Source organism: Thermobia domestica, chromosome 2 (assembly GCF_964235325.1).
Source record: "Thermobia domestica chromosome 2, izTheDome1.hap1.1, whole genome shotgun sequence".
Taxonomy (NCBI): domain Eukaryota; kingdom Metazoa; phylum Arthropoda; class Insecta; order Zygentoma; family Lepismatidae; genus Thermobia; species Thermobia domestica.
The window spans coordinates 379289670-379314820 of NC_137455.1; the positions used below are offsets into that span (position 1 = coordinate 379289670).

At 35.7% G+C, this 25151-nt stretch overlaps 1 protein-coding gene and 1 long non-coding RNA gene across 3 annotated transcripts in view; one reads left to right on the forward strand and one right to left on the reverse strand.

The window, feature by feature from the left end:
- Positions 1–25151, forward strand: part of LOC145678867 (uncharacterized) — a 541133-nt gene that overhangs the window by 346698 nt on the left and 169284 nt on the right. For both annotated transcript variants that reach the window (XR_014130459.1, XR_014130458.1), the window contains exon 3: positions 8151–8331. This is a non-coding gene — a long non-coding RNA (uncharacterized LOC145678867). The remainder of the gene's footprint in view (positions 1–8150; positions 8332–25151) is intronic.
- Positions 1–25151, reverse strand: part of LOC145678863 (homeotic protein ultrabithorax-like) — a 755760-nt gene that overhangs the window by 82060 nt on the left and 648549 nt on the right. The window lies entirely within an intron of this gene.

The following is a 25151-nucleotide window of genomic DNA, read 5'->3' on the forward strand; positions in this document are numbered from 1 at the left end:
CTATGCCCCCTGCGAACGTAAAATTGTACTTCTTTCTGACGACACTATTTCATCCCTTTAGACTAACCTTAAGTCCTAAAAACGGCCGATAGAGGCACCACTGCAGTATTATGTCTCCCTCTTTTTTTTTCGTATCCAGCGAAGAGATGGATTACCATTCTCTCATTCTTTTTCATTCCAACACTCCGCCCTCCTCCCCCAACAACGATTCTCCTCCGCCACTGTTCTCTCTTTCCCTTGCACTACTATGTTCTCCATCCAAAAACTGAACCCAGAGAAGAAACTTTTCCTTCATCCTCCTTTTGAAAGTAATCCCAAGAAAGTAGCAAGAAAAGAAATCAAGAAAGAAAGAAAAAATAGAATGAAAAAAGAAAGAAAACTGTACGAAGAAGTAGGAAGGGATAAGAGAGAGAAGTGAAGGAAAATGTGGTGTAAAAATTTTGGTCGCAATCTTCCCATTTTTCTTCAAGTCTTGCGATAAATCTTCAACAGAACAATACCTCACCTCATTCCTTAATTCCTTGCTTCGTTCCCTCCGATATTATATATATATATATATATAAAACATAGTAACTCAATATTTTATTACGGCCGAGCTATGATGCATTGTTGAAGTACTATGAGACTACGCAGTGGGGTTTGGAAAGAGGCTGAATACGTATCCCTGTATATACAAGGAAGGGGGTTGGATACGTCTGACCCAAGGTAGGACTGAGGAAAATAATATACTTTGCATCAGATGCTGAAGAAAAGGCGGCAAAATGTCTTCTACCTATCTCCATGTTTTTCTTTTGTATTTCGGTAATATATATATATCTGAGAAAAATGTCACGATGAACGACAAAATAACAATAATAAATGTGATATGACGAGACAAGTGAAAACTATAGCTAGGTATACCTAAGGTCTAGATTGAGTGAAAGAGAGAAAACCAGGGTGTAGAAATAGGACTAGAAGGGTCTTGAACCAAGAATCTTCACTACTTTGGTCAGTGGTATTGTCCCCATTTTTGGCCAAATGAGTGCTAAAATACAAGCTTTCAGTGGGCGAGCTGAAAGATAGGACGTCTAATATAAAGTTGAGTTTCTGAAAAAGGTGTTCTTGGAAGAAATAATAATAATAATAATAATAATAATAATAATAATAATAATAATAATAATAATAATAATAATAATAATAATAATAATAATAATAATAATAATAATAATAATCTCTATATTAAAATGCTAGAAAAGTTTATGTTTGTTGCCAATCCTTTCGACAGAGAGTTTTCGGGAACCATAGGTTCTAGAAAGATGCTGTTTTCACTGATCGATTGCAAATTTTGTGTAGACTGTTCAGTTCTAATTGATGATTAAAAAGACATGGCAGTTATTTCTTAATTGCATTTTTTTAGGGGTACACTACAAGTGTTCAAATTTAGAAAGTAAAGCATCATATCTTAGGATTTATACATTCCAACACCACATATTTGTATACGGGGGTAGCATATCTCTCAGTCGTTTGTTTCATGGCCAAATGATAATGAAAAATGAAGAATCATCATTTCTCCAGTCTAAGATGAATCCTTATTGTTTCGAGTGTTTTGCCCAGTGAACACCATCTAACACTGACATTATAATTAATTGTGTATGTAATGCATTTGCTTATTACATACTCTATGCAAGAAGAAAGAGCACTGATCATACATGAATTAGAAACTCCAACCGGAAGTAGGCTCAAATCTTGCAAACGTTGCGAGATATTGAAAAAAAAATTGAAAATCTCCCCTTTATGGTACCCCTGTCGATTTTTATCAAGAAGTCCTTCACTTGTGTCTGTAAAAGATTATGTACAGATGTTGTTACGAATGACAAGGAGATTTATGCTCATTTGTGAATGATGCGCTGTGTAGAGAGCGCAGGTTCAGGTAGTCTATATATTAAAATGCTAGAAAAAAATGCTATGTTTCTGGCCAATTCTTTCGATAATGAGATCTCAAAAACCAGAAACGTTAGAAACGTTCTGGTTTCTCTGGTCGATTCCAAATTTTGTATAGGTTTGCCAGTTCTCATTTAAATTTTCAAAAAAAAAAAAAAAAAAAAAAAAAACGAACTTGTTTTTATTTTTCTATTCCACATTTTAGGCGTCGTTCTGGTCTTATTAGTTTAATATTGCCACTAGGACGGTAAAGGTTGATACCCTTTTGAAAGGCAACCAGTAGAGGAGCTACGTATAGCGAGTTGATGGACATTTCAAGCGCTTTCATTTAAACTCAATGACAAAACCTATTGCAAGCTGGTAACTTCGAAGGCTTGTTGACGCACAATGAGGCATACTCGGATATGGAATTATAAGGAAACAATATTTGTATTTGGTATCATCTATCACTTATCCAAGTTTGCCACAAACTCACTCCAACATTCTATATATCAAAATACTACATTTATATGTTTTTCAATAACAATTCACTCCCTTTTGGAGTATTCCTGTCTTTTAGTTGTGTTCGTAAAGGGACTTGCACAGATATATTGAGAAGTGGGAAGGAGATTCACGCTCATATTAGAACTGTGCGCTGTGCAAATAACTCAGGTTCAGCTAGTAATAATAATAACAACAATAATAGTTTTTTTTGCCACTATTGGCAAACACAAAAATTGAGAAGCTTCCATTTTACAATTTTCTGATACCAACCCCTCCACATTGACGTTACAAATTCTTGTGTTAATACCATCCACAAATTGTATCCTCTTTTTCACTCTCCCTCTTTTTCCTTCCACTGTATCTTCTAATATGGGATAAGATTTCTTCCTCAGACAAAGTCCCAATAAGTATCGAAGATACGTGAAGGGTTTTTTCGTATTTAAGAATTGGAACGTCGTCCATCACTCGTATCAGATGGCAATCGAGAGAACTGTTACGTAAAATACGGGAGAACACACTGACTAATTTTGAAGAAGAAGGAAGTGGGGACAGCAGGCACACACCCAGATTTTTTTGTTGGGAGAAGTCCAATATTACAAGCCACTTTCTCTATATAGTATTGAACAAGTATTATTCTGCACCTCTCCCAATACACGATATGTAATTGTAAAATACTTCCCATTATGTTTTTTTTTTAATGATATAAATAGATTGTTTTTATGAGAAAGAGCACCTAGGTACAGACGAAGTGTAAGATCAAATTTGCATGTTACATCAATCAATTTCCTGTTAAACAAGTAGCCGATAGTTTTATTGAGAAAGTGTGCAAATATATGTTGGGATAGGAAGTTTAGTTAGTGTCCGGACCGTATGAACCTGCCCCTCTCTTTGCATGCATTCCTGCTGAAAAGATATCCATGATATAGATACACAAATCTGGAGTCTTGCAAACACTCGGATACATGATGATTCTATTAAAATATCGTTATTGTTTTATTTATAAACATCAGCAGGGGCGGATCCAGGACGGACTTCTGGGGGGGACGGTGGGTTGGAATACTGCTAATTGAGCTACCTTTAAGAGGTCCAAACTTTGGGATGGGTTATATATATATATATATATATATATATATATATATATATATATATATATATATATATATATATATATATATATATATATATAAAATAAAAACGTTTCCTCTTCTGGGAGAGGATTGCCCCGATCGACCCCCTGGTTCCGCCACTGAACATCATATAGTTTAAGGGCCGCGATCGCTCAATAGTACAGCGTTTACCTCGGGTGCTTGGGGTCCGTGGTTCTACCCCAGCTCGCGCCAAGTCGACTTTGTTATGGACAAACATCATGTGCGTGGGTTTTCTCGGGGTTCTCCTGTTTCCTCCCACTTTCTTCATTCCATCATTGCCTTCATTTCTCATCATCACCGTCTCCTTTGCCTTGCCGGCATGATCGTGGGACGTAAAACTTATTTTTTATTTATTATTATTATTATTATTATTATTTTTTTTTTTTTTTTTTTTTTTTTTTTTTTTTACCGATATCACTTCCTTAAAGACTCACCACTCGATTTTGACGCATTATACGAATTGGAGGAGAAGAATGGGAACTTTATCATACTGACTAACCTTTGGCTAGCTGAGGGCTCCGGCCCCAGACCCCCGTGTTTGCTGGCTTGCATCTTCGCATCTCTTATCTATCTGCCATTGCATCAACAGTGAATTTCGTGAGTTTGCTCTTAATATTTCAAGAATTTGGCCAGCTGGGGACATTGCTCCCAGACCCCTTGGCCTATGGCCTCGCAGCTCTTAAACCCACAATTCTACCGAATTTCAAATTTCTTTTTCTACTTCAATTATCTAAAAGATAAGATTTTGCATCCCAAGAAAACACCCATTTAAATGACATGGGGATTTTTCATTTCCCCTTTAGGCCCCTAAAAGCGAAAAGTATACAGTTTTGACAATTTTCCTGTGGGTTACTCCTGGAAGGATACAATCATGCCAAATTTCATCATTCTAATCCTGCTGGTAGTGTCTAAATATTTTTAGGTGTAGAAAATGTCCCACGGGAAAGATTTTTCAATTCTCCATAAAATCACTCTACGGTTGGAAATTTTTATTTTTGGTGATTTACTTAGGTAACGCTAACAAAACCGTACAAGCATACAAAATTTCAAATTTTTATTCCAATTCTGAGTACCTTGACATTCCCCTTATGTTAGTCACAAAAAACTATAATCATATCAAATTTCAACTTTCCATGTCAACCAAAAGTAACAGTTATTTTGTGAGTTTATGTAGTTTTATATATATAGTTGGGATAAGATTTCCTACCTCTGCAACACCACCCAGTTCCTACACATTTATACCATGAAGGCTATATACAGTATCAGTCATAAAAAAAGTGATACAACTTTATAAATAATAATAGAGCTAATGACAAATAGAAAAAAAAAATAATAATGACAAAACGTATTTATTTCAAATAGCACAATACACAAATCCTTGAACAGCTGTCAAAAGGGCATGTACACTAACGCACACACACATTATACATAAGGATCTCTTCATAATACACATACGTTTATGCAGCAGTCAGCTTTTTCTCTGTTTCTTTCGAGTCACACACGGTTCACGTATATATATACACATATATACATATAGATATATACAACAATCACTATACCCCCACCCTGTGGCCTTGAGTAACGATTCTTCATCGATGACAATGACTTATGGGGCTAAAAATCCTTACCCCCTCCCCGCTATTCCCTTTCCCAGACGAAAGAAAGAAAGAAAAAAAAGTCTAATCAAAGACAACAGAATTTTCTGTTGGGTGGTGGCCTTTTCTACCAAGAAGACATCATGCTGAGTCCGAGCTATACACTGCATGAATCCCATTGCTCGTACATTCAACACTACAAAACCCAACAGCCATCAGAATCGTAAGCTTAAATTCATCGTATGCGGTACACTCACAGTTCGAAGTTACTTTTAGAACATCCTCATAGCAAACGTTATAATAATAATAATAATAATAATAATAATAATAATAATAATAATAATAATAATAATAATAATAATAATAATAATAATAATAATAATAATAATAATAATAGTTGTAAGTAAGTACCTGCCTAGAAAATTGATTGAAACTATTCTCGCTGGTCTAGTGGTTATCGTGCGTGTCAATGGTGAATGAAATCCCGAGTTCGATTCCCGACGAAAGAATGTTTTATCTCAATACAGAGGTTGGGATCCTACATTGATCTGTAAATCTTGTTCCGCTTTAACCTCGCTGATAACAACGGACTAAACAAGGGTGTTATAAAATAGAGGATCTGCCCGTATGTATCTTCATCCTGCTAAATCAATGAAGCCAAAAAACAGCTGAGGATCTGCACGTCTGATCGGCTACTCTCGTTTCACCATTGTCTGATTGGCTACTCTCGTTTCACCATTTTCTGATTGGCTACTTTCGTTTCCGCCATCATTGTTGGCTCAAAACATGGTGATTTTATTGGACGGAGTGGGCAGAGTAGGAGTGGCGAAAGTGTGACGTATGGCTTCAAGATTTTGTTGTAAGAGCAGATCCTCTATTTTATAACATCCTTGGAACTAAATACCAACCATCAATCCACCAAAATTGTTTTATGAAAAGTTCAATTCTCCTACATCTTTCATCATAGAATACTCACTCATATCTCGTACTAGATAGCAACGTTCACTATTATAGGTAGAATTTAAATTGAGCTTTCTTGTGGCGTACAGAACAAACTCTATACAATACTGAAAACTACATTCTGAATTGCAAATATGTTTGGAAAACTTTTCATACAAGATAAAACCAAACTAATTGGCGTGACACCCCTTTGTGGACCTAAGCCACACCAACGCCATCTGTTAGCAACCGGCTGAACTACGTCCAGCCTAGTGACTAACACGTTTCGTCGTCCTGTCTATAACAAGCGTATCAGGAACTTTCTAGACCTAGTGGCCGACATCTTTTATTCACTTGACTCTCCAGTTTGCCTCACGACGTTGGGTGGACGCCTAAAATTGGGAAGCATCGACCGGGAATCGAACCCGGGACCACGCGGAAGTGAATCCAACGGTTTAACCAGTAGATTACGGTGTCCCCCATACAAGATTACATGGAATGTATTAAATCATCTTTGCTAGTAAGTACACAACATAAGGTGAAGATTTACACTTTTATTATAGATATTTATCAATATTTGTCAAGCTAATAAAAAGAAAAAAGACTTGCACAGTGCTGAAATGAAAATAGAAGAGGACAAATGGGCGTCGTTTTACACTTTGAAACTACAAAAGTTTTCCAAACTTTGGAGATTCGATACTGAAGCCGGAAAGAGATTATCTATAACTTCCGGTTTCAACAGAGGCAGATCAAAGGCGGAACTTGTAGTAAGTGCGATGAATCCATGTCAGAGTAACCATTTTCCACTCTCTCTTGCTGTTTGTGCTCTACCTGAATCAATATGTAGCCGGAAGTGGTTGTAAGTTTTGATTACTTCAGGTTTTAGTATTGTGATAAGAAGACAGATTGGGACACTGAATCTATATTAAAAAAAAAAAACAAAAAAATGATTCTCGCTATCTATTACAGATTTTAGTGGGGAGGCACAGTGACTTAGCGGTATAGCTTGGGGTCCCTGGTTCGAGCCTCGACCGGGTAAGTTTGTGGTGGACAACATCGTGTCTGTGGATTTTTTCGAGGTACTTCCGTTTCCTCCCACATTGTCATTTTACCAATTCTTTCATCATCAATCATTTGTCATAATTATTTGTCTCTCTTAGCCTAAAAGTACTAATAGTGACATGCTAAAATAAAATATTTTTATCTCGTTTCATTTTTACAGTTCTTGGTCTATGGTGGTTAATTCCGAAATAGGGAATAATGTATTTTTACCATTTCTGGTTCTATAAGAAAACATTTCAGTTTTGCGTCCCACAGTTATATTCAAGAAGACAGTGATGATGAGAAATGGCTGTAATGGTGGAACGAAGAAAGTAGAAGGGAACAGGAGAACCCCGAGAAAAGCCATACACATGGTGTTTGTCCACCGCAAAGCCCACGTGGTGCGAGAGTTACGATACTGATGCATAATAAAGTTTGAATTTAAAAAAATACATATATATTTGAACATAATGCCACGCAAAATGTACACAAGCATGGATTAGTAAACGCCAGTGATATTAGATATACGGGTAGTTGGTACGTTGAAAACATGTTTGCTTCCATGATTGTATTGTGCATAAATGTATGCGCATACTGTAGTGAGCATGGTATCATGTCATGAAGATTAAGAAATACTGGAACTGGAAGAGCCTGGAGCCTCCATGTGAATTTACTATGCAACACGTCGATTTCTGCATCTTTTAAAATATATTTATTTACCAAAGGCTTAAGCACATTAATTTCATATGTCAAAGAGAATAAAAAACTTTCTATACATGATACATAGTCAACTGTTCGTATTAGCAAGCCATTAATAGGCTTTAATTGTATAGGTTCTTTCTGTTTCGTTTCTTTTCCAGGCTTTCAATTTAGCCCCTAGGGGGGACAGTATACCTTTTATAAGAAATGCAAGGTTAAGTAACTGCGGAAAAGGTGTTTGTACAAAAGGTATATTTTAAGAGTTAATCCTACCGGATTGGACACAATAGCAGCCAATAATAATTCATTACATTTCTTCTTGCAGGGAAGGCTTGAGAAAGAAGAAGAAGGGATTGAAAAAAAAATTCAAAAGATTTCGCTCCATGAAATTGCAATGAGAATCGGAAAGAATAATCCATCAGAATCCCATGCGTGACATCAGAAAGAATTGTAAAGGGTGGAGCTTGACGAATCAGCAAAGAAAGGAAGGAAGAAGAACTGGAAGAGTAAGTAAAAGAACATGGAAAGAAGTGGAAGAGGAGGCGATTTGGTTTGTTTGGGCGTTTTTGGACATCCTCTTTTCTTTCTCCTGTACACGTTGCTTGGAACAGTAATTCTGTTGCCTTCTCCAGAGCGTTGGTTTAGTTAGTACTTCTTGTAGCACATTCTGATTCTGTGGCTGAAGGGGAGAAAAAAGTTCATCGTAGCAGAATCAAAATATCGTCATTGCCTTTTGCCCTGTGCTATTCTATAAAATAAAGAATCTTTGTGTAGTCTGTGCACCATATGACGGTTATATATGATGTAACTGTATGATATATCCGCTAAGGGAGACGGACTATTACTGTATAAGGCAAGCGAATGATGATGGAAAAATTGATGAAATGAGAATGTTGAAGAAAACGGGAGTACCCCGTGAAAACCCGCGGGCGCAATGTTGCCCACTACAAACTTATTTGGCTGGGAATTAAAATAGGAACCCCACACACCAGAGATAAGCGATAGGGATGCGCACGAGACAACATTTGTGGCTGTCTCGTCTCGAAAAGGTGCTGTAAAAGTGATGTCTCGACTCGAAAAATGTATATTTCTCTATGGGAAGAGGCGTGTCTTGGCTCGAATTTTGTCAGGAAAATCCTGTCTCGACTCGTCTCGTGCGCATCCCTAATAAGCGCTCTACCACTGAGCTACGATGGCCACAGCCTCAAGAATTAAGTTAATCTCCCCCTTTAACCCTCTATTGAAATCGGAATTGGTTTCACTGAAACAGAAGGTTTACAAAGAAGATGATACGTATTCTTCTTTTTCTTATCGCTTTTGCTCTATATACATCAATATTGAAAACAGAAGTTGTAATGAATTTCTATAACTTCCGGTTTTAGTAGAAAGTTAAGGACTGCGATGATATGTATTTTTGGAACAGTTAATCGATAGCAGGAAACCGATATGAGAATGTCGCTATCAATTACCGTTTTTGTTCTGTAGTGATCAATTAAAAACGGAAATGGTTGATGTCTACCACTTCCGGAGGAAGGATAACCTCCATCAACGAACACGTTTCCTAATTTTTGACCCTCATACTGGCCAAAACTAATAATGATGCATCAGCTTTTTCTGGAGATTTTTTTTTTCTCCCGGACAGATATATGTACGGAGAGACAAGGTAAATAGTATCATATTATCAGAATATCCGTTCTTCGAACGGGCAGAATACGTTTCATTTTGGACATAAAGGAATGGATTTGAATTTAAACAGCATTGGAAATATCACTGTTCATCTCAGCGACACCGAAAACTATTTATTCGACACTACTATTGGTCATTTTCGATTAGATAGATAGATAGATAGATAGATAGATAGATAGATAGATAAGGGCGGATCCAAGGAGAGCTATAGGGGCTATAGCCCGGCCATAGCCCCCCCTTGACCCTCAGGTATACACTGGATAAAATTGACTTCAATCCTGTTTTACACTTGATAAAGCTGCAAACTATGGTTTAGCCCCTCCCTTGATCATATTCTGAATCCGCCACTGTGTATATATATATATATCAGCCCCTCCTCCCCTACGTTGTATTGTCAAAGCGAAATGATGAGAACCATCCAGGGCCATACCTGATCTATGTTGAAAATTTGATCGAGATCGGTCTCGTGGTTCAAGAGTTATTAAACTACTAATAGTCATTTGCATTTTAGAGTTCTTAACGCCAAACTGCTTAAAAATGGAAATTGGATTTCAAATGGATTTAAAAAATTATAAATTTTAATATATTCATTCACAAAATATTAGAGTATATGTATACTCTCATCAGTGGTGTATGCAGAGGTAAGGTTTGCAGATTTTAAACACCTCTTGACGAACGTGATAAAAGAAAAAAAAAACAAAAACATTTATGACACTAACATAAGTATACAAAAATGGCGGTGTCTTGAAACAACGAGTTTGAGTGCTTGAACTCATTTATGAAATTCTCTGGATGTTGCTGCTTCCCACAAAGGAATACCATGGCACAATAAAAAAAAAAAGAAAGAAAAGAAAGAAATATTTAAAACTATCAGTAACTAAGAATTCGTATGAAAGGTATATAAATTGATACAAGAAAAGGAAAATATGTCTCAAAGTCCGAAACCGTATGTTGAAGGTAATTGGTGATGAGTATCATTATACAATTATTATTATTATTATTATTATTATTATTATTATTATTATTATTATTATTATTATTATTATTATTATTATTATTATTATTATTATTATTATTATTATTGGTTTTCTTATCACATAAGTTATTTTTAGAAGGTGCTAGAAGGATAGTAGGTTTTATGTTTAAACAGTGGCCTGTATTTCAAAGAGAAAACATATGTATACTTATATAAATTACTTGTAAGTATAAAACTACAATTTGGTTTGATAATGTTTAAGAATGCTTCTAAAACTTCGACAGACATGATAGAATAGAATCTGTGTAAAAATGTTTTATTATATCAAAAGAATTTAAAGGAAGAGTCATGTCACGTATTCATTTCTAAAAGTATATTAAAAATAGTATCGAAATGATTTAATTAGTAATTAATTAGAAAATTAATTAGTAAATAGAATCAAATAGCCTCTTCGCTGGGTTAAAATTAGAAAAAAAATAGTAATATGTTACGTTAGCCAGTTACTTTCTACTATTACTGAAGCACTCTCTCATATGGGTCATTTTCGATCATTTTTATATATCTTCCACCGCCCCCTCTCCTCCCCCAAGTTGTGGGCCTGAATTTGGATTTAAACGGCCTTTGGTCATTTTCTATCATTTTTAAATATTTATCTCCCCTCCTTCCTCTCCAGGCATGAATCCATATATATTCCAGGCATGAATCTCATCTGTGTTGAAAATTTGATCGAGATCGGTCGAGTGGTTTAAGAGTTATCAATTTTATTTTTATTTATGTAGATTTTTAAAATTTCATAACTTTTCTTCAATAAATAAGTACCTCGATAAATTGGTTTTTACAGACGCTTTAATAGGTTACAAAAATGGGTCACCATTCATTAACAATAAACATGGAAGAGACATATGAATTTTTAGTTGTTTTCATGTTATATTATTTGAATACAAGTTGTGAATTATGAACTGGGTATACAGACTTCATAAAATTGCGAAATATGAACTATAAAGCTGGTGATTCTTTTTTTTTCTTCCTTCAATGAACATTCTCTTTAGATCAAAACAGATCGCACCACTAGAGCTCTCCTGCAAGTAAGATCAAACTGAAGACTACAGATAGATTGAAGGTTAAGCCTTCTCTGCGGGAATGGCGAAATGAATCACCATGCAGGGAGCATTTAGAGATTTATAGTGATCTGCCAGCTTCAACAGAGAATATAAGAACGATCACCAAGGGTCGTCAGACCACCTTTTTCCCTCCCCCTTCCCCATCTTTAAGGATACCGCGAAGAGAAACGTATCAGAAAGAAGAAAGTTATAAAAAAAAACTGTACCCTGCTGAGACTCGCATAGACAAGACAAAATCTTTCTCACAGTGTGGTTACTTGAAGACGCATTCACCAGATGTCTCTGCGATCAGCACCACCTGTGTCATAGTATTATAAGAACTTCCCCTTTTGTTCTCACAAAAAAAGTGCCAATGTAATGTGGTTTATAAAAGCCATTAATGATGTGTGGAGAATATTTCCTCTTCATCCCCCCTCCTTACTAAAGAAGTTATTGTATTGGGTAGATTTGTTAGAAGAGGTTCATGAAATCGCAATTCGATTGGAACGGGAGGATAATTTTGAGCTATTGGTTATTTCACAAAAAATTAACTCTACCTGTCTGATGTATTATAAATTGCTTCCGTGAATAGTAATAATAATAAAAGAATATAGTAGGTGAAAATTATAATGAATTAAAAACTAATCGGCAGATGGAGCAAAACTGCACCGTGTGAAACAGGAGCTAATAATTTAACTGGCCTTTTCTTTCTTTTTTCTTTTCTTTGTTTCTTTTTTTTTAATGACAGCAGACATTCTGCGAACCTCATGATCTTAATTCTGAAGAAAATATTCTGAAGTACATAAAAGTTATTTCCTACAGGGAAAGAGCCAGTGATTGAAAATTCAAAAATGATTTTTTCTTTAAAGATTGATATTAAAGCTATAGCAATATGTTTTCTGATTGCAGAAAAAAATCATCCTTCATTTTCAGCAAATTTTTGTTATAAGAAATTCGTTTTTTTAATTTTAAGCAAATCCTTATTATAAGAGTTTTGTTTTACATTTTATGCAAATCTTTACTATAAGAATTCCTTTTTCACTTTAAGCAAATCTTTATAATAAGAAATTCGTTTTATTTTCATTTTAAGCAAATCTTTATTTTAAGAAATTAGTTTTTCATTTTAAGAAAATTTTTATTATAAGAAATTCGTTTTTTCATTTTAAGCATATCTTTATTATAAGAATTTCGTGTATCATTTTAAGCAAATCTTTATTACAAGAAATTCGTTTTTATTTTAAGCGTCTTTATTGAAAAAAAAATAGTTTTTCATTTTAAGCAAATCTTTATTATAAGAAATTAATTTTTTCCATTTTAAGCATATCTTTATTATAACAATTTCGTTCATCATTTTAAGCAAATCTTTATTATAAAAATTTCGTTTATCATTCTAAGCAAATTTTTAGTACAAAAAATTGTTTTTCTTTTTAAGCAAGTCTTTATATTTAAAAACTCGTTTTTCATTTTAAGCAAATATTTATTATTAGAAATTCTTTCTTCATTTTAAGCAAATCTTAATATAAGAAATTCGTTTTTCATTGTAAACAAATCTTTACTATAAGAAATTCATTTTTCATTTTAAACATATTTATTATTAAAAATTTGTTTTTCATTTTAAGCAAATCTTTATTATAAGAAATTTGTTCTTCATTTTAAGCAAATTTTTACTATAAGAAATTCGTTCTTCATTTTAAGCAAATTTTTATTATAAGAAATTCGTTCTTCATTTTAAGCAAATCTTTATTAATTATAAGAAATTTGTTCTTTATTTTAAGCACATCTTTAATATAAGAAATTCGTTTTTCAGTTTAAGCAAATCTTTATTATAATAAATTCGCTCTTCATTTTAAGCAAACTATTATTAATTATAATACATTCGTTTTTCATGTAAAGCAAATCCTTCATTATAAGAAATTCGTTCTTCATTTTAAGCAAATCTTTACTGTAACGAATTCGTTCTTCATTTTAAGCAAATCTTTTATTATAAGAAGTTCGTTTTCATTTTAAGCAAATCTTTATTATAAAAAATAGTGTGTTTCGTGGTGTAGTAAGGTGGTTATGGGCTGTGTACAAGATAACCACATTGTTCTTTGCCTATTATTTTTGTTTCTATTTAAATATATTTTAATTTTTGCAGCTAAACATATTTCAGACACAAATTGCATGGACGTTATAACACATTTAATTCAGCATAGTACGTTAAATTATAAGTGCAATATTTTTTTATCTCCAAAATAATGTCCTAAAAAGAGATACATCTTATATTCGATTATATATGATAATTATTAAGAAGAAACGAAAATTGTTCGAATAATTTACTCAAGTAAACAAACAAATAAATAAAATTTTAAAAGTGTCATTTTTGTAATCAAAATATTGTAGCAAATTTGTTATTTATAATAATAATATTTTTATTGTTATTAATCGCAGTGGAAAGTTACTCAATGGTACAATAGCATTTTTTTCTTGCTTTGTAACAATTAACAATGTGAAAGTTTTAGTTTCGTTATACCAAGTTGATATTAAGTGCATGCAACATCTAAATGCATTTTAGTTTTTAATCATGATGTACACTGTCGAAAATGATTGTCGCATATCTGTAACTGTCTTCTTGTAAGAATATAATTTGATAATGATTTTGCAGGGTACTTCTAATACTGATACTATGTGTATAATCGGGAAATGTATATTTGTGATAAATTTCATAGGAAAAGAATTATAAATACGAAAATTAGGATGAGTAAAACAAAATGTTGCTAAATGGAGAAGAAAGTCTTATTTGCGTTTTATTGTTCTTATTTACTGCTCTCTTGACATAAATTTGGCCACATACATGTATTTGCCGATTATACACATACTAACATTATAAGAAATAGTGGGCGAATTCGTTATCAAATTATATTCCTACAATAACATATTTATAGACATGCGACAATCATTTTGGACATGAGTGTACATAGCTTAATTGGCACGCTTCAACGTAAATCCTTTATTTCGCTCTTGATTGCTTCTGGTACGGTAGGCCGATATGCCTAAAACAACCGTTTTTCTATTTTACTGTTTTAACTGTCTGCGAAGTATACTAAGTATAAACTAAAAGCATATAAAGAAAATTTAAATATAAAATAAGAATTGGAGTGCAATTTAAAAAAATAAACAAAACAATCACTGAAATAGTCTAATTAAAATTAAGAAAGTAAAAACTGAAAAGTATTTCAATAAAAACCAAAGAAGTATTAAATTATGGATTGATGAGAATTATATCAGAAAGAATTCTTGATGTAAAGGAAGAGTTGTGTTTGTGCTTCATCGATTGGCGAAAAGTTTTCGACCGAGTCAATTAGACGAAACTTCTGAAAATACTTAAGGAATCGATGTCAACTGGAGAGATCGATGACTCATTCAAAACCTGTACATAGGATAACGAGTGAAGTTGTGCTTGAAAGAAAGAGAAACCAATAGTGTGGAGACTGGAAGAGGAGTCAGATAAGGATGTAGTTTGCCGCCCCAATTATTCAACATTTACAGTAAATATTTAATAAAGGAAACATTGATGGAAATTGGAGAATTCAAGAGTGGAGGGCAGATCATTAACAAGATCAGGTATACAGATGATACTATTATAATAGCTAAAACCGAAGGAGGACTACAGGAGATGATTCGACAAAATAGTTGACACTGGAAAACTGCATAGAATGGAAATTAACATCGAAAAGTCGAAAATCATGAGAATATCCCGTGGAAACACTCCCTTAAGGTTCAGAGTAGAACAAAGAGAACTTGAAGAGGTCGATAATTTCAAGTATCTGGGAAGTATTTTGACGAGAGACACTTACTGCACCAAAGAGATCAGATCAAGAATTGCCATAACTAAAGAAGCATTCAACAAGAAAAGATCACTCTTAATTAGCAGGCTCAATATTGGACTTAAGAAGAAGTTGGTCAAGTGCTATACAGTATATGGAGCATTGGACTGTATGGTTCAGAGACTTGGACATTACGAAAGTTAGAAAAGAAATATTTAGAGAGCTTCGAAATGTGTTCGAGGAAGATGGAGAAGATAAAATAGAGAGAGCAACAAATAAAGATGTTTTAAAATGGATAAGAAAGAAGAGGACACTTCTAGCCACCATCCTTCGTAAATAGGCCAATTGGATTGGTCACATCTTGCCAAGAAATTGTCTTCTTCATATCGCCATAGAAGGAAAGATGGAAGGGAAGCGAGGAATAGGAAGAAGAAGGACACAACTGAACGATGATTTGAAAGATAGGGAAAAATATTAGGAGTTAAAAGAAGAAGCTGAAGATCGAGGAAAATGGAACAAACATTTCCAGGCCCATATCTAAAATGAAAAATAAAATCCTGGTTAGTCCCAGGTCCTACACAATAATAATAATATTAATATTATTATTATTATTAATAATAATAATAATAATCCAGTAAATGTATTAATACACACGACACAATTTGAAATATGTTGAAAGATTCACTTAGGCGAACTGTTTATTATTAGTAAAAGTATTTATTCTATTCGTTTGTATAATAGGAGAGGCGGCACGGTGGCTCAATGGTAGGCTTATCTCTAGTGCGTGGGATCCCTAGTTCGTTCCCCGATCAATCAAGTTTGTGCTGGACACCATTGTTTCCGTCTGTTTTCTCGGATTACTCCCGTCTCTTCCCACATTTCATTCCACCAATTCTTATATCATCATTCATTTGCCTTAATCACCCCTTTCCCTTAGCCTAAAGGGCATAATCATGGGACATTAAACTCAAAGATTTCATTTTTATTTGTATAATAGTTACGTGTAAGCTTAATTTTGGAACGTTTAAGCATTATGTTGATATTATTCATCGAACACATTTATATTTTTAAATACGATGCACATGTAGCGAATCTCTTTGGATGGGTTTAATGATGTCTATGTGCTGAGTGTGAAAATGGGTTCCATCTCTAATGCGTAAATGCACCAATAGACTTGATAGCTGTCTTGCAGAAGTTTAGTCAACAGTGCTCCCTTCTCTGTTTCAAATACACTTCTTAAAAAAAGCGAAACATTGTTTTTCTTCCACCAGTTAGAAAATACAAACGGGTTCCTTTTAAGTTAACCGTTTGACAAGTGCAGAGTGAATGATTGTCAAAAGCTTTTGATAAATCGCTAACTTAATAACATCTAACATATACACAAGACTGGATGTCGCATATAAAAAAAATATACGGAAGAAAATGAAACATTAATAAGACAATGCATTCATACATATATTTATCACACGAAATGAGCTCACACCCATCATATTTTACAGGGACAGGATCTCATCCACGTATGTGAGCACATGTGTTATCCGATAAAGGTTGTCGATACATGTCAGAACAATTATTCTCTTTTTTTTTTTTTTTCCTGTTAATGTCTTTTGTTTCGGTGGCATCTGATTGCGTTATTAATAGGTTTGTGTCAAGGTGCGTAAATGAAGTCTGTCGACGCATATTCAAAAAATTCAGTGTTGCCGAATAAGTACAAGTGATCGGTTTACTGGCCTCCGATTATTCGATCATAGGTTAATCGAATAATTGTAGGGGCTGCGGTGGCTCAGTGATAGAGCTTTCACCTCTGGTGCATGGGTTCCTTGGTTCGATTCCAGTTCGCGCCAAGTGAACTTTGTAGTTGACAAACACTGTGTGCGTGTGTTTTCTCGAGATTCTCCCGTTTCCTTTCACTTTCTTCATTCCACCATTTTCACTCATATCTCATCATCACTGTCTCCTTTAGCCTAGCCAGCATAATCGTTGTACGTAAAACTTTAAAATTTCATTTTCTTGCGCTCGTAGTTTATCCAATAATAATTTAATAGTAAGAAATAGAGGCTTCAAGTTTTCCATTCTCTTCTGCAAAGTATTTTACAGAGTTTATATTTAGCAATTAGTACAATCTAACTCTCATACAATATGCTGCACTGTAGATTTGTATAGGGTGACCCATAAAGCACGCAAACTTTTGAAATGCCCGCCATTTCTGTTCTAGTAAGTTGGCAACATTGAACGTAACACGATTTCCATCTGTTATCTTTGTCATTAGTAGCCATAGAGCGCATTACCTTGACCAAACATTTCACAGATTGTGCGAAGATGTGAACAGTCTCTGCAAACTCAACACATTTGTTTTCACTATGTGAACACACTGGTCCGTCGTGAAGTGTTCCATTCTACCCGTATAGAAATCACATGAGAACCATGCGCAATTCGGTGTTTCGTGACTTACTAATCACAGAGACAACAAAAGAAAATCGTAACGCTCAGTGTTGCCAACTTCCTAGAACTAAAATGGCGGGCAGTTTGAAAGTTGTGTTGTTTATGGAACATTTTTTTTTAATTAGAAGTAGGAGTTGAGATGTATATTTCATTTTGCCTTTTATTTATATTGTGAGTCTATTTTGGTGAGACCATTGTTGTACCCAGATTCACCATTTATTCATTAGCTCCATTGAATAATGTATCGAATAATTGTTTGTTTTTCGAAAAATGGAACACAATTGATAAAAAAAAAAGGATAATATCCTGCAGGGAGGAACCAGTGCATTGTTGAAGCACTTGCTGTAGGCCCGCACAGCGTAGTCGCTAACGCTGTCGCCGTTGGTGCGAGTTGTCTTGGGTTCGATTCCTTATGGTTGCATTCGGTCGAAACGGTGTAACATCTTTTGAAAACTGGCCAGCCATCCTGTGTGAGGTTTCTCTTCGGATTTCGTCATTAACATCAGGTAAATTCTGGGATGGCACCTACAATACAGATTCCAGGCTGATCCTTTCTTTGCCGTTTCTTCCTACCCCTACCCCTTTTCCGAATAGTGTGCTCGCCAAGAGACGTCACCTCCCATATGTGACGGACTTACGGCCATAGAATCCTGTAATGTCCAGATTTATGTGTAAACAAATAAATAAAATACAGTCCTTCCTAATATACTATGAAGATTCCCTAGTTCACATTTAGGTCATATGAATTTGAGGTAAACAATAACCGTTTCTTTTTCTGTGGGTTTTCTGTTTCTTTGAACAATACCATATCCGTTTCTTTCTTTCTTTCTTTCTTTTTTTATAGGGGTTTCTATTTCTTTGAACAATATCATATCCGTTGCTTTCCTATGGGGATTTCTGCTTAACAATATCGTATCTATTCCTATTTCTGTGGGATTCCGTAAAATGTAATTTTCAGTAAATAGGGCTATAGGGCGCATATCCTTTCTGGTTTAAGTTACTGTATTGTTTCAACTTCAAAAAAGATCAAAAACTAAAGCAATGAAATCTCTCCATCTTAAAAATAAATATTCTGCTCTTTCCTTATGTGCATGTATAGTAGTTCTAGTTTAACAGTTTCATTGACAGTAATTTTGCCAGTAATTTGTTGTAATTTTACTTGAAAACTTAGAAGTGTTGCTTGATGGATTTGCAGATTAGTATCCAGTTCAGAACCGTTATATGAGACATGAACCTAGAGCAGGGACGGCACAAGGAACGCTTGATGGGGTGGGCGGAAAGAGGCGGGCCTAGTTCCTGGGTGGGCGGACAATGAAAATGAGAACTGGGCAATGAAAACATTTTTTTCACAATAATTAAGTTTCAATTTTTATAGTCTTTAGTTAGCTAAGGCTCAGACCGAAATAGGGGAGGAACAAGGATGGGGAAAACAGCTGTCTTGGCCTTATAGAAGGTAGAATTCGGGCATTCGCCTGGTGGGACTGGAGAAATGCAGGACTTAGGATGGGCTATATGCTCGACCTACAGAATTCCGCGTGGCAGACACACTACCTCTACTTCCAGTTTTTTTTTTTTTTTTAAATAGCAATAATAACGGTGTGTACTACTTCCAGTTTTTTTTTTTTTTTTTAATAGCAATAATAACGGTGTGTACTGTGTAGTCGATGAAGTTCACGACAGCTTTAACTCCTCTCCCTCCAAGAATGCACATGAATGCATAGAAATAAAAGAAGGTTCCAACAACACAGACTAACAGATAATACTCTACTTTTCGTTAATAGCATAAAATACACAACAAGTAGGTAAAGTAAACCAAGGATAAAATAGGCTACTGCAAACATTTTTATCTTTGAAGGACTTATTACAAGAAAGCAAGAGACAAAAAATATAAATCAGTATATTCAGAAGCAATACTGTCGTCTTCGCTCTCTCCAGCATCTAGTTCATTTTCACTTTCTTCGTAATCGAATTAGGCCCGTAGCCAGCCCAAAAATGTAGGGGGGGGGCTGAAGTTAGGAGGGGCCCGATCCAACCATATGATAGTTCATCACCATATTATAGATCTTTTGCAAGCCTACTGTAAAACTTTTAGGGGGCCAGCAAAAATTTAGGGGGGCCCGGCCCCCCCTAGACCCCCCTTGGATACAGGCCTGAATCGAACACTTCAAATTGAGAATCCTGGTTGTCACATGTATTTGTATTTTTGCCTTTTTCTCTATTGAAGAAGGATTATCACTAACGTCAACGGATTGAAAATCGCGTTTCTTTGAACACAAGGAAGACACTGAGCCTGAGAAGAGATCGCTGATAAATTTTTTCGACATATTAGCGGAACAAGCATCGACCACTGAGACTTCTGAACGCAACAGAGATCAACTCAACAATGCTGTAATAAGTTTTTTTTTTTTTTTTTTTTTTTTTTAATCTGTTTAATGCCACACGGATACGACATGTGGTAATTGGTACATTGCTGTAAACAATTGCAAGTTGCAACCCTTTTACAAGAAGCTATCGCGCCGACACGAAGCACTATTCCCCTCCCTCTCTTTCTGAAATGAGACAATAGACAATACTGGCCACCTGTCCATTATTTAGTCGGCTTTTTAAAATGTACTTCCTTTTTTTTTTTTTTTTCAGTGCAGCACACACAAACACTGGCGTTTCAATAGCACGATTGCGTATGTGTGTGTTAAACTTTAATTCAATTATCACGACTTTAGTCATTATTATATTACTACAAGTATATGTCTTAAAATCATTGTTCATTGCAGAGTTAAACAGAGTCCTAGAACCTATTACATTTCAATCGACAGTAATACCTATTGCTTTTGAAGTACAGGATGTCACCTTCAGTGCCAGATTTATGTATAAGCTTGGGGGCCCAAAAAAAATTTAAAGAAAAATGGCTGTAATGTCATTTCCAAATAATATGAAAAAGCAAGCAAGATAAAACGCACATACAACAACGGTGTTCTGTACTATTATGTATTAAGCTCTCGAGAAGCAAGTAATAGGGCACTGTTTTCCAAACCGCCTGCAATGGGATTTCTGTTGTCCAGCCCCGCTTATAATGAGCCCTCGTTTCCCAGCTCCACTTGTAATGGGGATCTTGTTTCAGAGCCCCATTTGTAATCGGGACCCTGTTTTACAGCCATTACACTTAACTATTTTAATAGGACTTCACAGCATAACTGATACAGTATCTTGTATGCGGATAGAACTCTAGTACTACCCTTTCACGTACTATTTTGAATTCGACAAGAAATTGAGTCTGGTAACAGTGGATGCATAAGAAGAAGACATGAAGCGACAAGCTGGCGAAATAATAGTAAAATATATTGGAATTACAGCCCTAAGCGGCAATAATCTTTATATCGCGAAATTATAGATATTTCGCTGTACGTAAGTATGAAAAGTAGTGTGCAGAAATATTTTCATAACTTTCAGAACTTGGCACTGATTTTCAAAGTGATCTATAGAGTTGAGTTGATTTTGAATTTAATGTCCCTTCCAGCAGCGAGGCTATATGAGGCGGAACCTACTGATTAACGTGGAATCCGAACCACATGAGCTCTCTCCGAGGATCGAACCCGGGTCTCCCACTCCAAAGGTGCGTACGCCAACCGCTTAGCCACGGAGGAGCTCATATAGTGATCTATAGAGTGCAATAATGGATCACTAAAGGCAGGGGCGGATCCAGGGGGCGATCGCCCCCCAGAATTGAATATTTTTTATTTTAAAAATAAAACCTACCCTAAGAATTTTCACCTTTGTATTATAAACGTAAAATAAAACCTATTGACTTCGAGCGACTGCCTCCCCAAACATTCAGAATGGATCCGCCCCTGACTAAAGGAAAGAATAGGAGCACGAATCATAGTGATTTCATCCATTCGTTATAGGCATATGAGTCGTTCGTTTGTATATATTAACAGTATTTTATGTATTATTACGTTCAGAACTGCCCGAATTTACGTTGTGTAAGTTAGTATGCAGCAGACTGAATGCATTAGGTTATCGGCACTAGTTACTACATAGCAAGGGAAGGTACCAACATCTTTTCACGTCGCAGTAAAAAGATGCTACCTACATTTATAGGACTTATAATAATTTTATTGCAACAGGTTTTTCAGCCAGAGACGTATCTAACCAGGGGCCGGAGAGGTCTAAGCCCTCAGTTTTTTGAGTGACAGAAATATTTGAAGCCATTACTTATATACTTTTGAAAGTTTATAGTAAACTCACGATATATCTATCATAATCTGGGTTTTAGTTGCCCTCCTCCAGATTAAACCTTCTAGATTCGCCTCTGCTTCCAGCGAATTTGTGTCGTATTACACCTTGTGTAATCTTCGAGAGTTGCATTCCATTTTAAGTTACTCTAGTAACCTGACCTGGAAAAAGCTCACACGATTAGTTGAGCTTCAGGCAGTAATTATCAACCCTGGATGATATTCAGGTTGTATTTACTTACATCGGATCCCTGGAAACGTTTCAAACTTTACCCAACTGAATAGAAACAACTTGAAATGAGAAATGATGCGGCCTCCACATATTGTAGAAGCATGGCGTGCAGCGTTCATCATAGTTGGTGCAAAAAGAAAACAGAGAAGATCGGCAAGGGGCTTTATTGGGATCAAATCAAACTACCGCTAATTTTACAAATTTTACAGTTTTTCTGTAATGTATTCAAAACAGTAAGTTAAGATAATGAAATATATGCGAAAACGTACTTAGATATGTACAGTATTAGGTCCATAAATTACCATATAGCATATATTCAAATAAAAAAGGCGACATTTTGTAGCTGGAAAAGAAAGCTAGAAATACAAATGGCCTCATTATCTTAAGTAGCTTAGGGCCCCATCAAACCTAAATCCGGCACTGGTCACCTTCATTATTCTACTTCTGTTGGGGTGGGCGGATGGGTGGGCGAGGCCATCCATCGAGTGGGCGGTCGCCCACCCTCGCCCACCCTTAACGCCGTCCCTGACCTAGAGCTTAATATAGGATCCGAACTATATGAGGTCCCAGTCGGAATCGAACTCAGATCGAATACAGAAACCGCGTACACTAACCATAGAGCCAAAAGAGAGTTCTTTAGAAGCGTTGTTTGATAGGACAATTGAACATAAGGTTGTTCTTAGACGCAAAACTGAAAAGAGTTACAAAAGCGGTATATATCTTATGAACATAACAACAATCCGGGCAGGTGGCAACATTGTTAAGCTACATTTGTTAACGAAGACAAAGTGTCTTCTTCTCTCTCCGCTATATCTTCTCCATGTCATTGTTGAATCAAGGGATGTTAAGTACTGGATTACGCGGACGTCGGTCTCAAAAAGCCAAAGAGAGAGCCTCAAACGTAATTCAGAGGATGCTTCATCTTGGTCTAAAAGCAAAAGAGCTTCTAATGAAGTCATCTCAAGGAGAGAGAGAGAGACAATGCATCTGGTTGCTTCTCTGGAGATTTTTATCTATCCAGCAATGAAGAATTAAAAAGCATCTTCTTTTTAGACGAGAAATATGATCCACGCAAAACAAAAAAGACGAAGAGAGATATTCTTAACGAGTTAACTGATGGAGTGGGGAAGCTCTTCTCATGATAAATCATTCAAACGAATATAACTCTTCATTTTCACAGTTGATTAAGGACAGAGAGGAAAAAATAGATTACAACACGAGGTTTGATTTTTTTTGCAACTATTCATAATCCGTGGGACACAGTAGTCTAGTGGTTAGAGTGTTGCATTCATATCAGCGTGACCCCAGGTTCGATTCCCACCCGGTGCTTCCCCAATTTTCGGTGTCTACCCAGCGTCGTGAGGCAAACTGGGAGCCACGTGAATAAAACACGTGACAGCCACTAGGTCTAGAAAGCTCCCGATACGCGGCCCGCGGACCACGTGTTCGTTTGTAGACTTGACGTAGTTCTACCAGTCGCTAACAGATGTCGTGGAACTACTCAGGCCCACAAATCGGGCCGTTGGGCCAAGTGGTTTGGAGCGGTTCATAATCCTTAAAAATATCTCAAAACTGTTTCGTGGCTAGTGTTCTCACCTACTGTACGAAAGACCTGGATTCGATTATTGATGGGAACTTATGTGGTTTAAATTGATTTGACGTAGTTCTACCAGTCGCTAACAGATGTCGTGGAACTACTCAGGCCCACAAATCGGGCCGTTGGGCCAAGTGGTTTGGAGCGGTTCATAATCCTTAAAAATATCTCAAAACTGTTTCGTGGCTAGTGTTCTCACCTACTGTACGAAAGACCTGGATTCGATTATTGATGGGAACTTATGTGGTTTAAATTGATTTGACGTAGTTCTACCAGTCGCTAACAGATGTCGTGGAACTACTCAGGCCCACAAATCGGGCCGTTGGGCCAAGTGGTTTGGAGCGGTTCATAATCCTTAAAAATATCTCAAAACTGTTTCGTGGCTAGTGTTCTCACCTTCTGTAACGAAAGACCTGGATTCGATTATTGATGAGAACTCATGTGGTTTTGAATTGAGTTCATTTTGAGTTTAACGTCCCGTTCAGCAGCGAGGCTATATGAGGTGTGACTTACTGATTAACGTGAAATCCAAACCACATGAGCTTCAGCCGGGAATCGAAACTCGGTCTCCCATGCCAAAAGCCTGTGTACTAACCACTTAGCCACGCAGGAGCTCTTGTGTGGTTCGATTTGTAGATTTAAGGTGTTGACGATCTAGCCCGGGGCCGGGGGTGACCTAGGCCCCTCAGTTTTTTGAGTGAGAAAAATAACTTAAGCTATTATTTATATTTTTGGAAGTTTACAGTAAATTCGATATACTTATCATATTCTGGGTTCTAGCTGCTCCCCCAGTTTTTACTTTCTAGATCCGTCCCTGGTGTTGAATATCTCGCCTAATTTAATTTTTAACCCATTCTTTTATATGGGAAATCACTTTTGTTTATTTTCTTACAAATGAACAGGAATTTTACTGCAAAAAACATGATTTTATAGTTTTAAATGTATTTTAAATATCCGTTACTTCATGATGATTACATTTTGTAATAAACTAATTTTAATATTTAGAATAATAGTTAAATTTAATCTAAGTATTATAAAATTTACATGTGAAGTATTATAAAATTTAATCTAAGTATTATAAAATTTACATTGGTACTTCACATGTAAATTACCAATTCATTTTCAAGGGCCACGGTAGCTCAGTAGTAGAGCGCTTGCGTGAGGGTCCTTCGTTCGATCCCCAGGTCAAGTAAGTTTGTAGAGGACAACGTCGTGTCAGTGGATTTTTCTCAGGGTATGCCTGTTTTCCTCCCTCATT